Source organism: Hyla sarda, chromosome 6 (assembly GCF_029499605.1).
Source record: "Hyla sarda isolate aHylSar1 chromosome 6, aHylSar1.hap1, whole genome shotgun sequence".
NCBI lineage: Eukaryota > Metazoa > Chordata > Amphibia > Anura > Hylidae > Hyla > Hyla sarda.
Window position 1 is genome coordinate 28,062,431 of NC_079194.1, and position 14,670 is coordinate 28,077,100.

Below are 14,670 nucleotides of genomic sequence, written 5' to 3' on the forward strand. Positions count from 1 at the left end.
AGGAATAGAAGAAGGAAAAGGACATATCAACATGGAGAAACTAACCTCAGTGGCAGGGAAGCACAGGTGGGTCCCACACGGCAGTCGAATGTGGGAGTCATGCCTGATAATTTTGTAGGATATTTCATCTTCGGGGGGATTATTTTATTTTATTTTATTATATTTAAGTTTCAGTGGTCTTTAAACTGTGGCCCTCCAGATGTTGTAAAACTTCAACTCTCAGAGTGCCCGGACAGCCAACGGCTGTCAGGGCATGATGGGAGTTAAAGTTTTGAAACATCTGGAGTGCCATAGTTTGAGCCCACTGTTCTAGGTGATAATTTAAGATAAGGTGAGTTGCTGAGTTGCCCATAGGAACCAATCAGATCCCTTCTTTAATTTTTAAAAAGGCCTCTGAAAAATGTAAGTAACTTTTCCTCTTTCCCTATAGAGTTTAACATCTACAACACCATAGCGAATATATATATATATATATATATATATATATATATATATATATATATATATGTCTAAAAATCCCGGTTGCTGCCCACGCCCCGGCCAACATTCAGTTTGATTGAAGATCGTGGAATATGGAAGATAAGGGCCAAACACTGGACACCTGGAAAAACTAGTGAGCTAGAGGCGCCAAACCTGTGCGTAAATTAGATATTCGTGGACCAACTTTGTTGCAAATAAAAAGCAGAGAATCTATTAATACATACACGGACAACACGTTTCAAGAAGCCTCCACTTCTTTTCCTCAGGTCCATTACTATTTTCAACCAAGTTGGAACTTTGGCACAGTGTCTTTTTGCGCAAAAGTTTTGCGCATTCTCTCCACTGTCACTTTTTAAACTTGCTCGAAATCATACGGTCCTGTTTATGATTTTTGCTTTCGTCAGTAATTCATCATTTGCGCCAATGGATCTTTGGCGCAAATTTTGCGCCTTTAGGGGTTTTTTTTGATGCGCAATTCACCACCAAGAAATTTTGTACAAGGTTCAGAAAGGTAATCACTAAAGGTAACCAGAAAAACAAAAAAAACACTCAAGTTTAAAAATAAAATCCATTTCACATGGTGGCTATAAACCCCACAAAAGAAAATAACTCATGTCGCTTGCTGATATACTGCAGGAGGAACTCCGAAATGGCCGCTCTACAGGGTAAAATACACTGTCCTCTGTGGCGGTAAGTTCTGTGTAAAAGACGCTGTGAACAGCTTTTTTCGGCATTTGCGTGAAAATTACTAACAACGTGCGCCAAATGATACATTAGGCGCACGTCCACAAAAAACAATGTGAAAAAAAAAAAAAATGGGTAAAAAGAAACTGTCAACAGGCAAAACTGATAAATACCCCCCATACTGTATATATATATATATATATATATATATACATACACAGTGACCCCTCGACCTACGATGGCCCCGACATATGATAATTTCAACATGCATCTAAGAGGCCTCAGAGGCCATCGCATGTTGAAGGCAGCACCAACATACGATGCTTTTGTATGTCGGGGCCATCGCATAAACGGCTATCCGGCGGCGCAGACTGCTTCAGCTGCCACCGGATAGCCGTTTACGGTGCCCCGTGAGCTCCGGTGATGATCACTTACCTGTCCTCGGGGCTCCGGCGCATCCTCTTCGGGATCCCCTGCATCGTCGGCGCTCTCCATCGTCGTCATCACGTCGCTGCGCACGCCGTCCTGTCATCCAATAGGAGCGGCGTGCGTAGCGACGTGATGGCGGCGACGGAGAGCGCGGATGCCGGGGAAGCAGAGGTCTTGGCGGAGCATCGGGGACACCCCGGGGACGCGGCGACAGCGATGGAGGACGACATCCAGGGCAGCGGTGACGAGCGGTGACGGTCCGGAGCGGCGTATTATCTATTCAAGAGAAAGCGAGCTGCAAACAGTGCACACCCAAAATGAATATGAATACAAAAAAAACTTTATTCATAGAAACCACAAAAGGGAGACACATACATCTAAAACCATTTAAAAAGGCTCATAGGTGAGCCTGATAACATCACTGGGGAAGGGGACATAACCCCCCAATCCCAACCCTGCCCTAATACCAATATACAGATAAAGCTAGTACTCCAAAGTAGTGTGTAAAGGATGACAAAAGATCATAATATAAGTAAGTGAAATAAATATAGTACAAATATTACAATTAAATAAAGTACAGAAATAAGCAAACCACAGACGAAGGAGCAGTATTAGGATAGCGAAAGGGCAGGGAGACAGGAGCCCCACGCGTTCCGTCACTCCTAGGTGACTTCCTCAGGGGTATATACAAGGATTCTCAGTCTCCCTTTATATATATATATAGCAAATTACAAAATAATACCTGTCAGGTGCGTGGTCCGAGCCTGCATAGTATGGGCGCTAAGCGCGCACAGTATCTTAGCGTGGACTTCCGCCCAACGTACTTCCGCCCTTTGCTTGTGTGGTACACGCATGCGCTGGTCCGAGGCCTTGGCGGAGCGTTGGGGACACCCCGGGGATGCGGCGACAGCGATGGACGGCGACATCCCGGGCAGCGATGACGAGCGGTGATGGTCCGGAGCGGTGGGGACAGGTGAGTACAACTTCCTCTAACAGTGGTCTACAACCTGCGGACCTCCAGATGTTGCAAAACTACAACACCCAGCATGCCCGGACAGCCAACGGCTGTCCGGGCATGCTGGGTGTTGTAGTTTTGCAACATCTGGAGGTCCGCAGGTTGTAGACCACTGTCCTATACTTTACATTGCACTGATCTCTCAACATACGATGGTTTCAACAAACGATGGTCCATTTGGAATGGATTACCATTGTATGTTGAGGGACCACTGTATATATATATGTGTGACTATGGTGTTGTAGGTGCTGAACTTTATCAAGACGCGTCCAGAGGAAAAGTTGCTGAGTTGCCCCTAGCAACCAATCAGATCGCTTCTTTCATTTTTAAAAAGGCCTCTGCAAAATGAAAGAAGCGATCTGATTGGTTGCTATGGGCAACTGGACGGGCCTTGATAAATCTTCCCCATATCTGTGTTCACACTATCAGGTGAGTGGTCTTGCAATTGTCCTCAGCTCCATTTTGTTCTGTACATAATACACTACAAGCCCCCTCTTTCTCTTTCCGGTATTATATTCATATAGCTGTATGCTCATATACATTACATCCAAGAAAAAATATTCTCAATATAAATGTCATACGAGCAAACCACACGATACCCACCGAAGAACAATCCCCATAGTAATGACACACATAAATCCCATCAGTCAGCATAGCTTATCTACTCCCTATATAAACACAGCAGAAGATGGGAGCGTATGCCCTGTAAATATTAACCGCCTCGGAGTGATTGCATGCGCCAGAACATCTATACACCCAATTAACATCAGACATCGGGACATCATAATGCGTATTTCCCATCGCATTGATTTGCAGAATATTAGCAATCAATCAGTCTGTCTGGCCGCCTTTTTTTTATTTGCCGTGTGATTTATGTATGGCGTATAATTTCTATCTCTCGCGCGCGCGGTTCTCATCATCACGGTATTCATTCCAGGCACATGTATATTAGATAGGAGATGCTTCTGCCAATTGCAGACAAATCAAACACGCAGGATCTCCCAGGTCTGGAGCCATTGTCAGGAGTTCTGCGCTTTGCCAAAAATAGCTTCCTTCTAAAGCTGTGCCAGCACCCCTGCTAATTCGGCTAATTAAGCTTCGGAAGATGGATTGTCATGCAAATGGGTGAACTCTATGTGTGCCAGGAGAGGAATCCACATGGCATGGCCGGCACCTGGCTCTGGGAAGGTAAATACTGTCTGATGCACACTAGGAATTTCTGTTTCCTAAGGAGTATCAAGAAACTTCTTGTTGACTCCTTGGTAAGGGTCCAAGGTTGGTAATACGAGGCATTATGAGGCAGAGGATTAGGGCACAGACAAAAAAAAAAAAAAAAAACACACACACTCACAAAATTAAATGAGCATACAGTGACCCCTCGATGGCCCCGACATATGATAATTTCAACATGCGATGGCCTCTCAGAGGTCATCGCATGTTGAAGGCAGCATCAACATACGATGCTTTTTTATGTCAGGGACATCGCATAAACGGCTATCCGGCAGCGCAGACTACTTCAGCTGCCGCCGGATAGCCGTTTACGGTGCCCCGTGAGCTCCGGTGATGGTCACTCACCTGTCCTCGGGGCTCCGGCACGTCCTCTTCGGGATCCCCTGCATCGTCGGCGCTCTTCATCGGCGTCATTACATCACTGCGCACGCCGTCCAGTCATCCAATAGGAGCGGCGTGCATAACGATGTGATGGCGGCGACGGAGAGCGAGGATGCTGGGGAAGCAGAGGCCTTGCCGGAGCATCGGGGACGCGGCGACAGCGATGGACGGCGACATCCAGGGCAGCGGTGATGAGCGGTGATGGTCCGGGGCGGCGGGAACAGGTGAGTACAACTTCCTCTAACGGTGGTCTACAACCTGCGGACCTCCAGATGTTGCAAAACTACAACACCCAGCATGCCCGGACAGCCAACGGCTGTCCGGGCATGCTGGGTGTTATAGTTTTGCAACATCTGGAGGTCTGCAGGTTGTAGACCACTGTCCTATACTTTACATTGCACGGATCCCTCAACATGCGATGGTTTCAACAAACGATGGTCCGTTTGGAATGGATTACCATCATATGTTGAGGGGCCACTGTATTAGATTGAATATAAGAATGAAAAAGTAAAAAAAAAAAAAAACTTACAAATATATTGAAGGGGTATTCTGGGATTTTTGCTTTTTAAATGTAGGACAGGGGGGCAGAAAAGTCAGTCTATTCACTAATATACTTCACTTACCTGTGTTTGGTGGCTGGTATTGAATTTCTTTGTCTTTCTTTTCCCTGCAAGTTGATTTTCTGCAGCCTACAAAATAAGTGTTGTCTCGGACCTTTCCCAGATTTCTGTGCGAGACATTACATCACAAGTCAGGTTCTTAAAGGGGGCTTGACTGCTTCATCTGTTGTGTCAGCCCCCTGATGAAGTTACCAGCACGCATATGCATGCATTCATCATCACACAAATCCATAGCTTGTGTGTCAGGTTGTGCTGTGCTGCAATGGGTGGGGCAACCAATGTGTGGGAGGGAAATAAGTCACCTCCCACCTTGAAACAACAGATCCTGGGGATTATAGTCTAAGGGAGGGGTCGCAGAAACAGGAAGTAGTCAGTTCCCCAAAACAAGCAAGCAACATCATGGGGGAAACAGGACATGGCCATTTTGCCACCAACACAAGCACAGATCCTTGGTAAGCATGTCCATTACTTCATAAGGTCCATACTTGTATGTAAGATTCAGAAGGCACTCACCATGGGAATTTGTGCAAAAAGGATCTTCTTTATTGCATCATACAGAAACAACAATACAATCGGTTACACCCTGGGAACAGGGAACCACCTTAGTGGTCTGAAGAAGCACCGATACTGGGCGGGAAACAGCTGTTCCCTGTCTCCGGTGTGTAGCGTCCACGCTGGCCCGATTTTATTGTTGTTTTTGCATGATGCAACAAAGAAGATCTTTTTGCACAAATTCCCATGGTGAGTAGCTTCTGAATCTTACATACAAGTATGGATTTTATAAACTACTTCTGTTGGGATTAAGCACCTAGGTTGGGATTTGTCTGGATATATTATGTTCCCTGTTACTGGCTATTGTGCTACTTTGGACTGGTTGTATTAGTAGGAGTGTAGCTGTGCCAGCGGTTAACTTTTTCTACTATGCCCATTACTATATAACATCAAAAAGCGAACATACCTCCGGGACCAGAGCGGGATGAAAGGGCGTTGAGACATGGTAAGTTACTAGATAGATTTACCCACAATGCAACGCGTTTCGCGGGCAAGGCCGCTTCTTTTTGTATGATGTTAAAAAGAAACTTTGGGGCAAAAATCACATAAGAATTGCGAGACAACCGTGAAACACAGCTTAAGTGAACCATTAAACACAGGTACAGACACTATATTATGAACTAAACTATCTTTACAGCCCCTGTAGCATAATTAAATAAAAAATAAAAAAACAGAATACGGCTGGGTTCACACCACGTTTTGTTAAATACGGTTCCCGTATACGGCTGGGAGGAGGGGGGGCGGGGCTTAATCGCGGCGCCCGCACTCAGCCGTATTCGGGAACCGAATTTAATGTATGTCTATGAGCCGACCGGAGTGAACCGCAGCCTCTGGTCGGCTGTGTTTTCGGCCGTATGCGGTTTCCCGACCGCAGGCAAAAACGTGGTCGACCGCGTTTTTGCCTACGGTCGGGAAACCGCATATGGCCGAAAACGCAGCCGACCGGAGGCTGCGGTTCACTCCGGTCGGCTCATAGACATGCATTAAATACGGTTCCCGAAAACGGCTGAGTGCGGGCGCCGCAATTAAGCCCCGCCCCTTCCTCACAGCCGTATACGGGAACCGTATTTAACAAAACGTGGTGTGAACCCAGCCTACCTCTTTAAGCTTCTTTATTTTCTTACACACAACCAACCTCTATACAATCTCCTTATCTATCATCCCCCAAACAGTAATAATGCCTTCCATGGTGTCCCACACAGTAAAAGTGGGTTGGAAAGTAGGTACCCCACTAAGTAGATAGGTTACCAATTAAGAATGTATCCCACACCAGTGACGTAGTTACCTTATTAGGTAGGTGTAAATATATCCTCTGTATGCAGGTATGCCCCCCCCCCCCAGTAGCCAGGTAGTTCTCTCCATTAAGAATGTAGTAACCCAATTAGCCAGGTAGCACCCTACCCCAGTAGTATAAAAAAATACTTCCCTCCTTGCTTGGGCAGAGCAGCAGCACCTGTTCACCTTCTTCCTCCTCCAGAACAGGCATCAATAACAATTGAGGGCCCAAGCATAGGTCAGGCTCTACTCCTGGTGTAGGTAGCAGCCTAAAGCTACTTTCACACTGCTGCTGAGCTCCGCTGAATGTCCGGTATTCTTCTCCGCTCAACTCCTCCAAACAAATGGACACCTGAAGGACCCCATGCAAAAGCAATGGGATCTGTAGGGACCCGGCGGTGTCCATTGTGCTCCAACACGTTCGGGGTCTGTTAAGCGAAAAAAAAAAGAGCCTAATGGACCCTTAACAGGATGGAGCATAGCGGTAGTGTGAACCTAGCCTAAAGCTATCTGCAGCCTGAAGCCAGATTGGTGATCCGGGGCACCATTCTTGAGATCACTGAGGTCCCGTCGGTCAGACCCCTCGCGATCAGACACTTTCCTGTGGATAGGGGGTAAGTTCACTGGATAACCCCTTTAAAACAATTTACAATTTTAACATTTTTAAAGGGGTACTCTGCCCCAGAGTTCAGAACATTTTAGTTCCAAACGCTTGGAGCAGGCGATGGGGTCATGACGTCACAGCCACACCCTTGGTGACGTCACACCACATCCCTCAATGCAAGTCTATGGGAGGGGGCGTGGCGGCTGCCACACCCCCTCCCATAGACTTGCATTGAGGGGTGTGGTGTGACATCACCAGGGGCGTGACTGTGATGTCACGACCCCACCATTCGCACCCAGCTTTCTAAAAGAACGCCGGGTGCTGCACAGAGATCGCGGTGGTCCCAGCTGCATTACCCCGATGATCAGACATCTTATTCCCTATCCTTTGGATAGAGGACAAGATGTCTATGGTGGAGTACCCCTTTAACAAGATCAGTGAGTGCGTGCAAAAGTGTGGGCAACCTACAGACATCACAAAACCTACAACTTCCTTCGGTGGTCCAGTTGCTTCTTGTCTCTAGTGAATGGAGACAGGCGCCTGCGGAACAAGAAAGGGTCGACTGTCTGATCTCATTTTCAAGTGAAACTCTAGCAACATGACAGTGGACAAGCCTCTAATGGTTCTGTAATTACATTGCAAGATGGAGACAGAGCGATCCCTACGACTGATAAGGTCAGGAAAATAGCAAAGGGTTTCAAATCACTTTAACCCCTCGAACACTCCGGGGACTTGTACAATTTCTAATTTGAACTATGCAAGTCTAGTGTGTGCACTTCTGAAAATTGATCAGTCTCTATTTTGAGAATTCGGTGGTTATTCAGGGTTTAGATGTTAAAGGAAAGATTTAAGATATAAACAGTTCACTGAACTACCTACAGAATTACAGTATTATAGATACCTAAACAACTTATAATTGGCCAACATTGGGTTTGTTCTTATTTCCTATTTTTTTTTATTGTAGACTAAAATATCTCAAATTATTTTTTATATAACATACTACTTTATAACTATATATATATATATATATATATATAATGTATATACCGTATTTTTCACCGTATAAGACACACTTTTTCTTCCCCAAAACTAGGGGGGAAAAGTTGGTGCGTCTTTACGGCGGCGAATACACACCTATGCCGGCGGTCCCTGCGGCCATCAACGGCCGGGACCCGCGGCTAATACAGGACATCACCGATCGCGGTGATGCCCTGTATTAACCCTTCAGATGCGGCGATCAAAGCTGACCACCGCTTCTGAAGCGAAAGTGACACTAACCCGTCTGCTCAGTCGGGCTGTTCGGGACCGCCGCGGTGAAATCGCGGCGCACCGAACAGCTTACAGGACACCGCGAGGGACCTTACCTGCCTCCTCGGTGTCTGCTCTGTGCCGGGATACCCTGCATGGCCGGCGCTCTCCTTCGACGTCATCGGGTCGTCGCGCACGCCGTCCCGTCATCCAATAGGAGCGGCGTGCGTAGCGATGTGATGACGGCGACGGAGAGCGTGGAATCCGGGGAAGAAGACGTCCGGAGCGTCGGGGACACCCGGGGATGCGGTGACAGCGATGGAGCGACATCCAGGGCAGCGGTGACGGGTCCGGAGCGGCGGGGACACGTGAGTACTACCTCCTATACCAGTGGTCTTCAACCTGTGGACCTCCAGATGTTGCAAAACTACAACTCCCAGCATGCCCGGACAGCCAACGGCTGTCCGGGCATGCTGGGAGTTGTAGTTTTGCAACATCTGGAGGTCCGCAGGTTGAAGATCACCGTTGGGTTCAGAATCTTTTTTTTCTAGATTTTGCACCTTTAAAATTTGGTGCGTCTTATATGCTGGTGCGTCCTATAAGGCGAAAAATACGGTATAGGTGTATATTCTAAAATGTAACATCGAGATCACCTGCCTAATATTGTGTAGTTCCCCTCTTGCCAACCTGTCAAGGCCGAAACTCCACAAAACCTGTGATGTCTCCTGGGATATCTACAGCAGATCCTGTAAGTTGTGAGGTGCGGCTTCCATGGATTGGACTTGTTTCTCCAGCACATCCCACAGATGACCAATCAGATTGAGATCTAAGGAATCTGGAGTCCGAGTCACCATCCTGATCTTTTTGTCATGTCTCTCATTCCCAACCATTGTCTACAGTGTGACCAGGGCATTACCCTGTCGGCGACTTCCATTAGGTCCCACTGCCTCCACCAGCTTGTTTTTCTCCCATAGTACATGCTGGTGCCATTGCTTCTCTTAAAGGGGTTATCCAGGAAAAAAAACTTTTTTTTATTTATCAACTGGCTCCAGAAAGTTAAACAGATTTGTAAATTACTTCTATTAAAAAAAATCTTAACCCTTTCAGTACTTATGAGCTGCTGAAGTTGAGTTGTTCTTTTCTGTCTAAGTCCTCTCTGATGACACGTGTCTCGGGAAACGCCCAGTTTTGAAGCAAATCCCCATAGCAAACCTCTTCTACTCTGTGCAGTTCCCGAGACAAGCAGAGATGTCAGCAGAGAGCACTATGGCCAGACAGAAAACAACAACTGAACTACAGCAGCCGATAATTATTGGAAGGATTAAAAATTTTTAATAGAAGTAATTTACAAATCTGAAAATTGTAGCTATACACTTACCGAGGTGAAATGGGGTACACACCTATACCACGATGTGTTGGAAATATCAATATAAAAAGAAGAAAATGGTTTCCCCCACCTCAAGGCTCGGGTTTATATTATTACAAAGATAATGCAATAAGACCGTGCTTCAATTATTCTATTATTTTATTAAAATTTATCATATGAATTTAAATTCCACTCTCACAGAAAATATATTTAAGATACAAATAAAAATACAAAATAGTAAAAACAATATGTCACTCAATTGCTATGTTGTTTGCAAAATTAGATTAGATTCATGGAGAACAAAATATCTATTAGATGTAACTGTCCTTTAGATTGTAGCAATAATTGCTACAATGTTGTTATATTGTCTCTGGTCAGATTTTTCAACATACCGTATTTTTCGCCGTATAAGACGCACTTATTCTTCCCCAAAACTGGGGGGGGAAAGTTGGTGCGTCTTATACGGCGAATACACGCCTATCGCGGCGGTCCCTGCGGCCATCAACGGCCGGGACCCACGGCTAATACAGGACATCACCGATCACGGTCATGCCTTGTATTAACCCTTCAGACGCGGCAATCAAAGCTGGCCCGCCGCGTCTGAAGCAAAAATAACACTAACCCGGTTGTTCAGTCGGGCTGTTCGGGACCGCCGTGATTTCACAGCGAGTTCAGCCGGGTTAGTGCTTACAGGACACCGAGAGGGACCTTACCTACCTCCTCGGTGTCTTCTCCGTTCAGGGATCCCCTGTATGGCCGGCGCTCTCCTTCCTCGTCATCACGTTGTCGCGCACGTGCGTAACAACGTGATGGCGGCGATGGAGAACGAGGATACCCGGCCGGCAGCAGCAGAGACGTTCCGGAGCGACGGGGACACGGCGACAGCGATGGAGCGACATCCAGGGCAGCGGTGACGGGTCCGGAGCGGCGGGGACACGTGAGTATTACCTCCTATGCAGTGGTCTTCAACCTGCGGACCTCCAGATGTTGCAAAACTACAACTCCCAGCATGCCCGGACAGCCAACGGCTGTCCGGGCATGCTGGGAGTTGTAGTTTTGCAACATCTGGAGATCCGCAGGTTGAAGACCACTATTGGGTTCAGAATCTTTATGTTTTTTAGATTTTGCACCTATAAATTGGGTGCGTCTTATTCACCGGTGCGTCCTATAGGGCGAAAAATACGGTAACTGTAGGCTATAACAAGTGATGCAATAAATGTTGATCTATTACCAGTTCTTTGTGGTCGGCAATTACTCGCTGAGCTGCAGATATACTTGCAGGAATATGTGCTGGCATGCACAGGTGGCGGCTGGTCCTGACAGCACAGGGCCCGGATGATACCGCCCGATGGATCGAGGAGATGGATGCAGAGCCTCGTGGTGGCTGGTCCTGACGGCGCAGGACCCGGATTATGCTGCCCGATGGAATTGAGGAAGTGAATACAGAGCCTCATGTTTTCAGCGTCTGACGTCAGAGTTCATGCGGACCATGGGAGCTGAGACTGGTAAGACCCAGACTTAGATGCAAGTAAGTCCTGGGGATGGATTGCTCATTCAGAGCTGTGGATATTGTCCAGAGTGTAGCTGTCCAGAATCTTGACAGTAAAGTTCTTTAGGCAATGAGTGGCATAGATAACATTTTTAAACAGCAACAAAAAACGTGGTCTCAAATGGCTGGAGGTGCTCAGTTGTGCATTTTTACTGGAGGAGCAGATCCTGCCCTTGTAGTCTGTTGCTAGGGGCGATCCCCAGCATAAAAATGCATACAATGGAGGATGCCTGCAGCGGACTACAAGTGCCACAATAGAATCCTACACCAGATAAACAGTGTAATTGCTCACTGGCCCCTGTTTTGCTTATCAAGCACAGGTAGGTTTAGCGTTAGGTCCCGCGCCATTTGAGAAACCTTGGCGTTGGTGTGCGGGCTCTGGTGTGTCCTTCATATAAGGATACACTGGCGAATGTCTCAATTTTAACATCAGTGTTGAGGGATAGCCAATGTCACTGTATACACCTACCACAGTAGTGCACCTACATTTCTGTATGGCACAGATAACATCAATAAATAACTAGACGCGTTTCAGGGTGTTGACCATGAATCTAATTTTGCAAACAATATATCAATTGAGTGACATATTGTTTTTACTATTTTGTATTTTTATTTGTATCTTAAATATATTTCTTCTCCCACAAGGGCCCTGTGAGAGTGGAATTTAAATTCATATGATAAATTTTAATAAAATAATAGAATAATTGAAGCACGGTCTTATTGCATTATCTTTTTAATAATATAAACACGAGCCTTGAGGTGGGGGAAACCATTTTCTTCTTTTTATATTAATTTACAAATCTGTTTAACTTTCTGGAGCCAGTTGATATATATAAAAAAAGTTTTTTCCTGGAATACCCCTTTAAGGTAAGTGATGCATATGCACCTGGCCGATATGATGTAAAACATGATCTAGTAGACTATGCTGCCTTCTTCCATTGCCTTCATGGTCCAGTTTCATTGCAGCAATGTGATAGATTGAGATCCTGCCCTGGTCTTCTTCCTGGTGCCAGGGCTCAATACATCCCATTGCCGATCACGGGTGGAGGCAGGACACTGTTGCGCTCAATTTTCTATACTGTACTGTCACACTTTGACCACTAGTGCCAGAAAAAGGATCACATTATCACATTGGGGCTGGAACAGCGATACCAGGGGAACACGGGAGATAAGTTAAGGTGTTTTTTTGTTTGTTTTTATTTGTTTTATAAAAAAAGATGAAAAAATAAAATAAAAACAAACAAAAACAAACACCATACCTTCACAGTACCCTTTTAAGGTCCATATAAATCAAGCTAGCTGAAAACAAAGAGGGGGGTTGGTGGTGTAAGAAACTAAGACTAAATAGCACCCGCCCCCAATTCTCCCGCAGCACCGAGCGTTCTAAACAAACACCGTTAGACATCTTACCCCCCATTTAGAATGCCGGGTGCTGTAGGAGATGGCGGGGTCCCAAGCAGCGGGACCCCTGCAATCTCCCGCAGCACCCAGTGTTCTAAACCAATGCTAGGTTCTTGCAGCAGTGGTCGTGACATCACAGCCACGCCTCCTCCATTCATGACTATTGGAGGGGGCGTGTCGGCCGACACGCCCCCTCCCATAGACATGAACGGAGGGGGAGTGGCCACGATGTCACGATCACGGCCTATGGTCCTGAGCGTTCACAAGAAAATGTTCAGAACACTCGAGCACCAGAGTACCCCTTTAACCCTGCAAAACCCCTTGACGGTAAGTCCACACATACAGGATTTGCTGCATATTTTGTGCAGCTGATTTTGCTACCTATTAACTTCAATGGGAAGCAAAATCAGCTGGAGAAAATATGCAGCAAAAATATGCAGCAGATCCTGTGCGTGTGAACGTAACCTAATGCGGAAAAGTTGATTAATCCTTGCGGTGGGACAGGTTTGGACTTGCCTGTGAACAAGACTAGTCAGAATGTGGCCTACTTAATTGAGATATGCCTGATTTTACCTATATTTTGGCTCACAGGATTCAGTTTTGAATGTGTAGCATGAGAGGAGCTGAGGCACTAACGTGCTCTCGGCTATGGCCATGGCAGAACTTAACTAGAGAAAACAAGATCCACCAACATTCCCATGTAATGGGGTGGAGTTGGGACAACTCCTGCATCTACTGGCTAGGAGTCTTGCTTTGACTAGATTCTGACTGTACAAAGAAAATACTTTAGCAAATTCAATGTGAGACTAATATTAGCAAGTCTTGACCCTCTGCATGCTGGAAAACTCTGAATGTTATGCCAGAGAAATACAGGAAAATGGAAAATTTAGGCATATATCCCCTGAAATACACATTTTACTGTCCTGAAAATTGTTCAATATTCAGATACTGACTTGTGGGTAGCAATTGGTATAGCTAGCACTGGACCACCACACATGCTGCTGTTTGTAGATGTCTGTATTAAACGTGCATCAGGAGAAGAAATAGGCGGCACTAGTATTATCTAATTCGGACCAGGGTAGCTATTCAGAACCGCATTAGCAGTGGAGCCAAACAATCCTAATATGAAGTCCGGAGGTGCTAGGAACAACTAAGGATAACCATCGGCAAATAACATATAAAGACACAATATGGTATCCTGCACTCACCGCTAGGATTGCGACTTGAGGCTCCTACATTGAGTGACCTTCGGTCACTCCATGTAGGAGCCTCGAGTCACATTCCTAGCGGTGAGTGCAGGAGCTAATACTACAGAGGGGCCTAAAACTCCAGGGGGACCTTATACTACGGGTGTGGGGGGGGGGGGGGGGTAAATTCTTTAGGGGACCCAGAGGTGGTCCTAACTACTATATGGGGCACATTTTGAGACCTAATTAATATGCAGTGGGCCTAACAACTACATGCAAGCTGCAACTGTTGGATAGGCACATGCTGTGACTTTAGGGAGCCTTAGAAAAATCCTTAAACACTGAGAGAGTGTGAACCCAAAAAGTTGGGGAACCTTTGGCCTGTCCTGAGAAGGGTCAATGAATTCTGAGGGCTTGGATACCTCTTTTTACCGGGTTAATTTATTTTCAGCCATGAGATGTTGTGATAACTCGTGGGAATGTTATCGGGAGTATGACGGTAGGCACAAAGCAGAAGTGTGTGCCTGGGTCCATCACTTGCCGAATAGGTGGCTCTGTAAAAGCTTTTTTTTTATTGGATTTTTTAACCCCTTAAGGACTCAGGGTTTTTCCGTTTTTGCACTTTCGTTTTTTCCTCCTTACATTTTAT